Raw genomic sequence first — 11,607 nt, forward strand, 5'->3', positions numbered from 1 at the left:
GGGGCGGGTAGGCAGACTCAGACTTCTGCATTTCAAAAGCTTTTTGTTTTTCCTTTGGCCTCCAAGTAAACACAACTTCCCGCTTCCTGTAAGCTTAGTGAAGTGCCCCCTTCCTCTTCTGGAAGTTTGCCGTGGCCCTGCAGTCCACCTGGACTGAAAACCTTCCCAGCCTTCAGGGTTATTATCACCGACCTTTGAGGCCTAGGACTGTTTATTGGGATGGGCACAATCCCCTGGGAGCCGGAGCTTCCTGTGTCATCAGGAGGAAGCAGCTCCTGCCAGCATAACCTGTCTACCTCTGCAAGAGAACATTCCAGAGGGAGGATTCCTTTCCATCACGCCACCACTCCAAATTTCCAGAAGTTTGCAATCTTCTGGGCCATTGTAAACTGAAGCATTTACAGCCTGTAAGAGTCTGACAATTTTTTTTTTATTATTATTATTATTTTATTTAGAAGCCAGAGTTGCTGAGAGAGCTTCCATTAACTGCTTCACTCCCCAAATGGCTGCAACAGTTGGGGCGGGGCCAGGCTGAAGCCAGAAGCTTTGTTCTGGTCTTCCATTTGGGTGCAGAGGTCCAGGCCCTGGACCTTTCCCAGGCCATTAGCAGGGAGCTGGATGGGAAGTGGAGCAGCCCATGTGGGCTGCCGGTGTTACGGGGTCCAGCCAGTGATAGCCAGCACCCATTGACTGGGCAAATGAAATGTGGCTGTGTCCCCCACCCTCTGTCCTGCAGGTGGGTCCTGACAGCAATGGAATGTTGATTCCATCCTCAACCACTTTCCCTCACCACCACTTAGGTATTCGCTCCTGTCCACCTGTGACTCACCTATCATCTGAGAGGGGACGGTATTGCATTGTTGTGTAACCACTCCCCTCACAAGCCCCTTTAAAGGGCCCCGTGAAGCAGGGCTAGCTCTCTTTCTGGTCAGGGGCTTCCGTTGCTCTGGCACCTCAACTCTTGGCTGACCCAGGACAGGTAATCCCGAGTATTGTCCCTGTGTACTGCTTAGATGGGACAGTGGATATAGCAGTGTTGTTTCTGGTTTGTGTACTATTGGGCGTTCCAGGAGAGGTGAGGCCTAGCAGTGATGGAATGTGGGCAGAAAAGCCAGGGAAAGGTGAATGTCTGCAGCTTTGTAAGTGTATCCAGATTATTCGTTGTGTGTCTTTTAGGATAACTTATATTGTTTGGGAAGCTGGGACATAGATCTTCAGCTTAACGGATGGACTCAAGGGTAATGACCATTTGTTCCTCTTGGGGTTATGTTTGGTTGGATTGTGATCGATACTTGTAATTTGTTATTTCTTTTTTTTTTTTTAATCTATTTTATTGTATTGTTGTTGACAATCTTTACATAGTTAATTACAGTTAAAGGAAAAAAAAGGTTCAGGGAGTATAGGGAAGTGGGTAATACTATTATGTCCATATTGTTTCCATCGTGTATCTGAGGTAAAGGGGGATATTGAGGGAGAAGCCCCACCCGGTTTCCCGCCCACCCCAAGTCCCGGATGTGGGGCATGCTCTGAGACATTTGCTCAAGTGGTTTTAATAGTTCTCCAGTTATGAATCGCTGCCAGTTTCGCTCGATGAGGTCGTCCACTGATTGATATGGTCCATCATAAAGTCTCCGTTTGCCCCATATTTCGCTGCCAACATATAGCTGAGATGAATGATTGATCTGTTCTGCCTTCTGTCTTTTCTTGATTAGAGTTCTGAGTCCAGCAGCTCAATTGGGGAGATCTCCAAAGAAACTTTGAGGTATTCCCAGACTAGTTTCTTGTATGTTCTAGCAAGCACAGGGCCCGGCACAGTCCATCACCCCGATCAGCTAGTGGTTTCAATTGCTGGGTTGGTTCTGTTTTCAGTCCCGAGTTGCACTGGAACCAATGGGTGTTGCAGTCCAATCTGGTTCAGCCCTTACATCAACCAGTGGGAGCTGCAGCCTAGTCGGGGCGACCCACAATAACCCCCACCAGGCCTGCCCCCTACCCTGGTTTGCCAGTATGTGTAGCAGACCAGTCTGTCACCCATCCCATTTGGCTCTTGGTAATTTGTTATTTCTAATGTGCTCTATCATCACCAATCTTTGTTAAAAAAGACTCCTTAATAAACCTTAGACATGTCTGGTGTGATCTTGCTCGCACCCCGGCATGGTAACTACATGATGTCACCTTGTCCTGAAGGATTGCCAGTCTTTGCAACAGACGTTCCTTGTTGCCTGGCACTGTGTGTGTGTATCAGTGTGGCATCAAACACACACATGTAGAATTCATGGAAGTCAAAAATGACCTGCCTCCTAGCATGTTGACATTCCGTGTCAGAATGCCACTGCACTTACACCCCACCAGCAAGCAGCTCTTCCTTTTCTGCCTTGAGACGGACCAGTAGTATTCTGCAGGACACCGTGCCCACGCCAGTGCCTGTGGTTGCTGGTTAGAACTGTGTTCTCTATCAGACTTGAAGTGTGTCCAGTAGGTGTCAGAATCAAGCAAATTCTGTAAAACTGGCCCTTTATGGCTCAGGTCACACAGAATGCTGTTTTCGCATAGCAAGTTAAAGTTCTGCCTGCAGAACTAGCCTCCTGTATGAGTGCCAGTTCAAGTCCTGGCTGCTCCACTTCCGTTACAGCTCCTTGCTAATAACCTGAGAAAGCAGCATGAGATGACCTGAGTCTTTTGGGTTCCTGTACCCATGTGGGGAACCCAGAGGAAGCTCCTGGCTCCTGGCTTTAGACTGGTCCCACTTTGGCATTAACACCCATTTGTGGAGTGAACTAGCGGATGCAATATCTCTTTTTCTGTCTCTCCTTTGGTCTATGTAACTCTGCCTTCCAAATCGGAAAATAAATACATCCTTAAAAAGTTTGTGGGAAAATGGAATTAAAATGTTTGTTTTGGTGTGAAGATTTTTGTGTGCAATAGATTTTCTGTGATGCAGTGTGTACCATCTCCCTTGCTGCTGGGTTATTTGGAAGTGAACCTAAGTTATTATTGGCAGAAATATGTCAGTGTGTATCCGTAAAAGATAACACTTTTGAAGAAATGCTGCATGACCTACACTCCAGTCATGATGACTGTGTCTCCCATTTGAATGTCTGGGCTTAGTTTCCCACTGTGGCTCCTGACACTTGCCTCCTGCTAGTGTAGACCCCAGGAGGCCACAGTGATGCTCCACTGACTGGGTTCCTGGATTGATTTCTTGGCGTTTGGGGAATACACCAGCTGATGGCAGCTCTCTATCTAAATGTGTCTCTGAAAAAACAGACACATTACTATTGTACCATTATTACACATAAAAACAATGAAAGTCCTTAAAATTGTCATGCGGTCATTAGCATTAGATTTCTGTCATTGTCTGGAAATACCTTCTTTCAAAAAATATTATTTGCTTGAAAGGGACAGAGGGAGAGATGGAGAGACAGATGTTCCATCTGCTGGTTTATTCCCCAGATGGCTACAATGGCCGGAATCCGGCAGCTCCTTCTCCCTCTCCCACATGAGCCAGAGGCCCAGGCGTGTGTCATCTTCTGCTGCTTCTTCCAAGCCCTTAGCAGGGAGCTGGGTGGGAAGTGGAGCAGCTGGGGCTGGACCTGGACTGGACCTGGCTCCCATATGGGATGCTGGTGCCACAATGCCAGCTCTTGTCTATGCCTTCAAACACTGGTTTTATAAGGATCTCAGTGTGGCACTTTGTATATATGTATGTCTTTTTCATCTTTCCAACTTTATGTCGTTAATGATCTTAAGAGGCAGAGAAGGGCCAGTGTGATGTAGCAAGCTAATCCTCTAACTGCAACCCATAGGGGTGCCAGTTCCAGTCCCAGGTCGGGTTTAGGTTCTGGCTTCAGTTCGCCAGTTCCCTGGAGGCTTGAGCAGAACCAGTCAGTCCTGGATCAGGGCATAAAGAATGCAATGATTCATCCGATTCCATCTTTCTTACATATGAGCCGTAATCTTCCAACAGAACACATGCTGCTTGGTAGTTGCTTGGCGGTACTGAGGACAGCCAGCAAGGGAGAGGCTGAGTCTGTATCATTTGCTCTGATTTCCTGGTGGGCAGGTTGCTGGCCTGGGTTCCTAAGCTGCCATAGGAAGGACTGTGACACAGAGCTTTGCTCCTCAGTGTGGGAGCTTTTTCAGGAGCTTCTTCCAGGTCTCCCACACGGGAGTGGGCTCCCAAGGCTTTGGGCAGTCCTTGACTGCTTTATCAGGGGCATTAGCAAGGAGCTAGATGGGAAGTGGAGCAGCCAGAAAACAGTCAGTCACCCATATGGGATCCCAGCAATTGCAGACATGAGATTGAACCACCATGCCTGCCCCTCTTATTTCTTTTTCTTTTTTATTTTTTAAGGTTTATGTCTATGGGGAAGGCAGAGTTAGAGAGCCAGAGAGATCTTCCATCTGCTGAAGTGGAGCAACTAGCACCTGTACGGGATGCCAATGCTGCAAGCAGAGGCTAAAGGTGCTGTTCTGCAGCACTGGCCTCATAAGAGTTGTATTTCCCAAGAACGTTGATAGACACCAGAAAAGCTGGCTCAGTTTCCAGGCTCATTTCCAGGATGACTGTCATTTCCAGAATGACTGTTTTTAAAATGAGAACAGTATGTATGTGTGAATTGCTTGATTTGGTCTGCCATCATGTATTTGCTCCCTGGGTGCTTGTACCTCCCAAGGTTTGCCTTGGGACAAAGTCAGGTGGGGACCAGAGGATAGGTGGACACAGTGGGCACTGCTGAAAGCCTGGCCTCCATTCACTTTTCTATGATCTTGTTGTTATTCACTTAGATGAGCTCATTTTGTAGAAGCAGGCATTGTGGCACATCAGGTTAAGCTGGCTCTTGTCATGCCTACGTCCCAGGTTGGCATGCCTGGAATCAAGTCGTGCCTCTGCGGCAGATCCAGCCCCCTGCCTACGCACCTGGGAGGCAGCAGGTGATGGCTCCCTGCGACCCACTGGGGGACCCAGGTGGACTTCTGGCTGCCAGCTTCAGCCTGGCCTGGTCCTGGCTGTTGCAAGCATTTGGGGAGTGAACCAATAGAAGGAAACCTGCCCTCTGTCCTTCTGTAGCAAATACATAAAAATGAATACACAGACAGAAAAGGACATACTTATTCAATAAGGTATAGTTTTTAAGATTTATTTATTTTTTAAAATTTTTTCCTGAAAGAGAGAAAGGGAGAGGAAGAGAGAGCTTATCTCCTAGTCCACTGCTTAAATGGCTGGAGCAGCCTGAGCTGGGCCAATCTGAAGCAGGGAAGCAGGAACTTGTCTGGAGTCTCCCACAGGGAAGCAAGGTCCAAGAACTTGGGCCGTCCTCTCCTGCTTTCCCAGTCCACATGCAGGGAGCTGGGACTCAAGCTGGCACCCGTATGGGAAGTCAGACTGCAGGCAGAGAATTAGTCTGTTATACCAATGTGCTGACCCCAAAACTTTAAATTTTTTATGAGTTTAACGCTTTGATGTGTTTTGTTTCTGGGTTATATATTTTGCTTAGAGAAACCTTTACAGATATTTAGCTATTCGGAGTATACTTTTGTGAATGAGGTGAGGTAGCAGTTTCCCTAATGCTATGTTTCAGGCCATGTATTTTCCTCTTGCTTCTTTGAAACGGGTTACACTGGGTTCTTTGAAACATGTTATATACTAAGTTCTTTCCTGCCCTTTGATCATTTCCAGGTCTCTATCTTATCTTTCCCTGATCAGTTCATCTCTCCCAAGCCAATACATTCCTCTCTACTGAATTGCTGTGCCTTTGAGGGTTGTTCTGCTATCTGATATCTTGCATTATTTGTCTTTTTCAAGGATTTCCCGGCTCTTGTCTTGCTCTTGGGCCAAATTCAGAGCTGAGTCACGTGTCTGCATGTACACACACGCACACGCACACATGCACACACACACACCTGCCTAGACGAAGTTATGATTATATTCTGATTATGATTAAGTTATCATTTGCAGCAAAATAATTAAAAATTTTTTTTTTGGTACTTCACACTCAAACGCAAGGTTCTTTCAGGTCATGTAAATATTTCTGCTTTTCTTCTGGTAGACAGACTAAATTTTAAAAGATTATTTCTGGGCACATTTTCGTTGTAGCTGGGAGGGGAGATAGTTGTTTTCCCAAATTATTTGAATGACCCTATGTTGCAGGTCTGGGTTTTCATGAGGTGACTGGTTAGGACAGGGCAAGCCACTTCCCTCACAGGCTTCCCTAGTTTCCTGTGACCCCTTGAGATAGCCAGGGATGGCAGAATCTACCCCCCAAACTAGAGGGAGAGCAGGTGTTTCTGGGGATCCAGAGGAAATCCCTGCTGGGTTAGAGGGGCATCGCCATCTGGGGTCAGGGATCAGAGAGTGCAGCCCCGCTGGGTTCCTGTGAAGGCAACAGCTGACCCAGGAGGCAGCCCTGCAGCTCCTGACCTGCTGGTCCCTGGCCTCTGCAAGTTGACTTCTGGCCTTGAACTGCTTATCTCAAGCCACTCACCACCACGCCTGCCCCCAGCCTCATGGAGATGACAGCCAGCTGTTGAGAGGGCCTAGTTTCGTTCAGTTGATCTAATCCTGGAATTTTCTCATTCCCCCTCTCCTGAGTAGATGACTGTGACCGTGTGGTTGTCGGGACCCATGGTTGTGGTCTTTTGTGACTGCCCTTGTGCCCTTGTGCTTGCCCTTGGTGGTATATGCTGGTGGCTTCACAATGTTGCCTGTGTTTGGCCAAATGTATGAACTGCATCCACTTTGCTGCTTTGGGCATTGGGGTCAGATCCCACGCTGTGGCCATGTGCTCATGTCTGTCTTTCGGCTTCAAGGAGCCAGGCATTGAACCCTGAACTGGTTTCCATGGCAGCCACAGCTGGCACCTGCTATTGATAATGGTCTCCTTTGAGTGAAATCACAGGTTGGGTTTACATTTCTCTGGTGACTCATAATGTTGACTGCCTTGAATGGCTCACTGGTTATTTAATATCTTCTTTGTAGAAATATTTATTCAGACATTTGTACCTTACAAATTATTTATTTCAGAAGCAAAGAGGGAAAAAGACGGAGATCTTCCATCTGCTGGTATACTCCCCAAATACCTGCAGCAGCTAGGATTGGGCCTGGGCAAAGCTGGGAGCCAGAGCTCCATCTGTGTGTCTCCTGTGGATGTTGGGACTCAAGCACTTGAGCTGTTGTGTACTGACAGGAGGCTGGAATTGGGGACCAGAGCCTAATATTGAACTGAGGCACTAGGATGTGGGTTGAGGGTACTCTAACTGCTAGGCTAAATACATGCCCCTGTCCATGAGGTCTGTCTTTTCTTTTCTTTTTTTTTTTAATATTTACCTATTTTTATTGGAAAGTCAGATATACAAAGAGGACGAGAGGCAGAGAGGAAGATCTTCCATTCACTGGTTCACTCTCCCAAGTGGCCGCAACAGCCAAAACTAAGCCGATCTGAAGCCAGGAGCCAAGAGCTTCTTCTAGTTCTCCCACACAAGGTGCAGGGTCCCAAGGCTACTTATAACCTCCTCCATTGCTTTCTCAGGATGCACGCAGGGAGCTGGGTGGGAAGTGGAGCTGCCAGGACACAAACCAGTGCCCATGTGGGATCCCAGTGTGTGCAAGGCGAGGACTTTAGCTGTTGCGGCTAGCTGAACCGGCATAGTAGGCACGGCGAAGGTCGGAGCGAAAAGCACCGACACACGGAGATCATGATGGTGTTAGAAGTGCTGGGTGCCGTCTCTCCACAAGCCTCCTTATTACCATATTATATCCTCTTCCCCCCAAGCCCATTAACAGGACAATAGGACGCCAATGAGTCTGCAAAGGTAAGGTGTCACTGCCTAAGGCCCAATTCCTGAGTGCTCAGCTAAAGGAATGTAAATCAGCTCCTCAGCCCACAACATTTAGCCACTAGGCTACTGCGTTGGGCCTCCCTGAGTTTTTTTTTTTTTTTAAGTTTATTTTTATTTTTTTAAGGCAGAGTTACAGAGAGGGACAGAGATCTTACATATACCAGTTCACTTCTTAAATTGCTAAAACAGCTAGGGTTGGGCCAGGATGAACCCAGGAGCCTAGAATTTCATTTGAGTCTCCCACAGAGGTGCAGGGGCTCAAGCTCGCTCGTTCGAGCTCTCTCTTTCTCTGTCTCTTCTTCTCTTTCTGCAACTGCCCTTCAAATGAAAATAAATCAGTCTTTAAAATAGTATTCCTTTGGGGCATTGAACGATAGCTAGTGGCTAAAATCCTCACCTCGGTTGAGCCAGGATGCCAAACAGGCACTGTTTCACGTCCCAGTTGCTCCACTTCCCATCCAGCTCCCTGCTTGTTGCCTGGGAAAGCAATGCAGGATGGCCCAAAGCGTTGGCACCCTGCACCTGCGTGGGTGACCCGGAAGAAGCTCCTGGCTTCGGATAGGCTTAATTCTGGTCCTCGTAGCTACTTGAGGAGTGAACCAACAGACAGAAGATACTTCTGTCTCTCCTCTCTGTAAATCTTACTTACCAATAAAAATAGTAAATAAATCTTTTTTAAAAAAAGAACAAATAATATTCCTTTTTTTTTAAAAAAAAATTAAGGCTATTTGAGAGGCAGAGAAAGATAGAACCTTTATCTGCTGGCTCACTCAGCACATGGCCACAGTGGCTGGGAAAGGCTGGGTAAGGCTGGGTCAGGTAAATGCAGGTTGCAGGAGCCCAGATACTGGGGCTGTCAGGTGCATTAACAGGGAGCTGGATGGGAAGTGGGGACTCAAGTGCCCGTGTGAGATGCTAACATTGTAGTGGGAGGTTTAACTCACTGTGCCATAAAGGCTCCAATTTCTTTTTTTTCTTTTTTGACTGTGTACCTCCACCACAGTTTATCATCTTATGGTTGTTAATGTGCTGGGTGGTCATGTGAAGTGTGTTCACACTATTATGCAGCTAGTTCCCATAGCTTTTTTTTTTTTTTTTTAAAGATTTATTTTATTTTTATTACAAAGTCAGATATACTGAGAGGAGGAGAGATAGAGAGGAAGTGGAGCTGCCGGGATTAGAACCAGCGGCCATGTGGGATCAAGGCAAGGACCTTAGCCACCAGGCCACGCTGCCAAGCCCCCCATAGCTTTTTAATGCTGCAAGACTGAAATTCCGCACTCATCCAACAACAGCTCCCCTCTCCTGCTCACTGTATGCTGTCAGCACCTTGGTTGTGTTTGTTTCTCTTTTTTTTTAATTTTTTTAAATTATTATTATTTTTTTAAAGATTTATTTTTATTACAAAGTCAGATATACAGAGAAGAGGAGAGACAGAGAGGAAGATCTTCCGTCCGATGATTCACTCCCCAAGTGAGCCGCAACAGGCCGGTGCGCGCCAATCCGATGCCGGGAACCAGAAACCTCTTCCGGGTCTCCCACGCGGGTTCAGGGTCCCAATGCATTGGGCCGTCCTCGACTGCTTTCCCAGGCCACAAGCAGGGAGCTGGATGGAAAGTGGAGCAGCCGGGATTAGAACCGGCACCCATATGGGATCCCGGGGCTTTCAAGGCGAGGACTTTAGCCACTAGGCCATGCCGCCGGGCCCTTAAATTATTTTTTAATAATCTTACTTAGTTGATTAGGGAACAAAGGGTCAAGGGCTACAGGGTGAAAGTGGGTAATACCATTGTTTCCACATCAATATCATTTTACCCTGTATCTGGGGTCAGGGAAAAAAACAAAGGGAAAAGCCCCACCCAACCTCCCACCCATCCCAGATCCCCAACGGGAGGCGCGCTCTGAGGGTCCTGCTCATACAGTTTCGATAGTTCATCAGTTCTGGATTGCTGCCAATCTCTCAGTTCCAATCGCAATGAACCCTATTCAGAATCCACTGGCTGATAATCTCTTCATGGTTGGGGTTCTAAGATCAGCAGTTCAGTTGGAGGGATCTCCAAAGAAACTTCATCTGAGATGATCCCAGACCTGATTCTTGCGCGAGTTTGCTAGTACAGAGTCCGACACCGTCTGTCACACCAATCAGCTTATGCACATGCTGGTCGTTGGGATTGCTGGGTTTGTTCTGTTTCCAGCCCTGTCTTCCTCGTGAACCAACGGGTGTTGTAGTCCAGTTCGATCCTGCCCACTTCATACTCGGTCCTCACGCAAACCGGTTGGAGCTGCAGCCTGGTTGGGGCGACTCTCCATAACCCCCACCAGTTCTGCCCCCTACCTTGGTTCCCATGCTTGCCAGTATGCACTGCAGGCTTGTCAAGTCTGTCCCACATCCTGTTTAGCTCTCGCACGTGTCGATGGGCATTGAAGCCCAGCTCAACCCAACCGACCTACTATCCAGCCCACACACCTACTGGCAGGTGCCCTTCTGTACAGCCACCCCTGCCCCTGTCCTGGTGTTCGTGCTTTCCAATGAGAGTGGTAGCCCCGAAGGAGGTGCCGGCTATTTCTCTTCTAGGCCACACTCACTCCCAGATTATGCACTCTCCAGGTAGTTCTGGCATTTGACTTGACAGAATTAGCTCCAAGTGCCAGCCTCTGCCAGCTAGTACTGCGGCTAGCCCATTGGTTGTGTTTCTGTGACTCTGCTACTTTGGGTCACACGGTATTCACCTTTTTGTGGCTGGGTTGTTCACGTAACCCTGTATCCTGATGACTGTACGGGTTCCTTGGTATTCTGGCTCCTTCTCAGGCATGCTTGCAAATACTTCTGTCATCCTCTGGATTGCCTTTCATTTTTCTTGTTTTAAATTTTCATTTAATTGTAAAGGTTTTGTTTTGTTTCGTTTTTTGGTAAAGGCAGAATTACAGAGAGAAGGGGAGGGGGGAAAGAAAGGAGGAAGAAAGAGAGAATGAATATCTTCCATCACTTCCCAAATGGCCATAGCAGTCTGAGCTAGGCTGGTCTGAAACCAGGAGCCAGCAGCTTCTTCTGGGTCTCTCGTATGTGGGTTGCAGAGTCCCAAGGCTTTGGGTTGTCCTGCACTGCTTCCCCAGGCCACAAGCAGGGAGCTGGATGGGAAGTGGAGCAGCTGGAACATGAACCAGCACCAATAGGGGAAGCTGACATCGCAGGCAGAAGCTTAACATGCTATGCCAGAGCTCCGGCCTCTGGTAATTTGAAAGGCAGCACAGAATTTCCATCTGTTGATTCACTCCTCAGATGTCTGCTGCGATGGGTTGAGGCCGAAACTGGGATCTGGGAACTCAATTCATGTCTCCCACGTGGTTGTCAGGGACCTAAATACTGGAAGATATCACCTGTACCCAGGGTGTACATCACGTGGGTGTGTTAACTGGAGGCTTATCCCCAGGGGATAGTGATGCAGAAAGTAGCCCTTCAGCCCAGAACTTTCTTCGGAGGAGCTCCTCAGTCACGTGACTGCTCCACTTCCCTGTCCTGTGTGTGGCTCACACTGGACTTATGGGGTGTTCCTCCGCAGGTGCTTGCCTAAGCTTTTCCCCTGATGGTTTGGTTAAAGCCACCCAGCATCCTATCGCAAGTCACGAAGCATCATTAATGACACCCTCTCTCCCTTTCAGCCCACATCTGACCCTTCACCAAGTCAGGTTGTACACACATATCCCGAATCCCTCCCTGTGGCTTGGTCACCAGTACCACCAAGGCCATGACATTGTGTTGGCTGTGCC

This window comes from Ochotona princeps, chromosome 6 (genome assembly GCF_030435755.1).
Source record: "Ochotona princeps isolate mOchPri1 chromosome 6, mOchPri1.hap1, whole genome shotgun sequence".
NCBI classification, from domain to species: Eukaryota; Metazoa; Chordata; class Mammalia; order Lagomorpha; family Ochotonidae; genus Ochotona; species Ochotona princeps.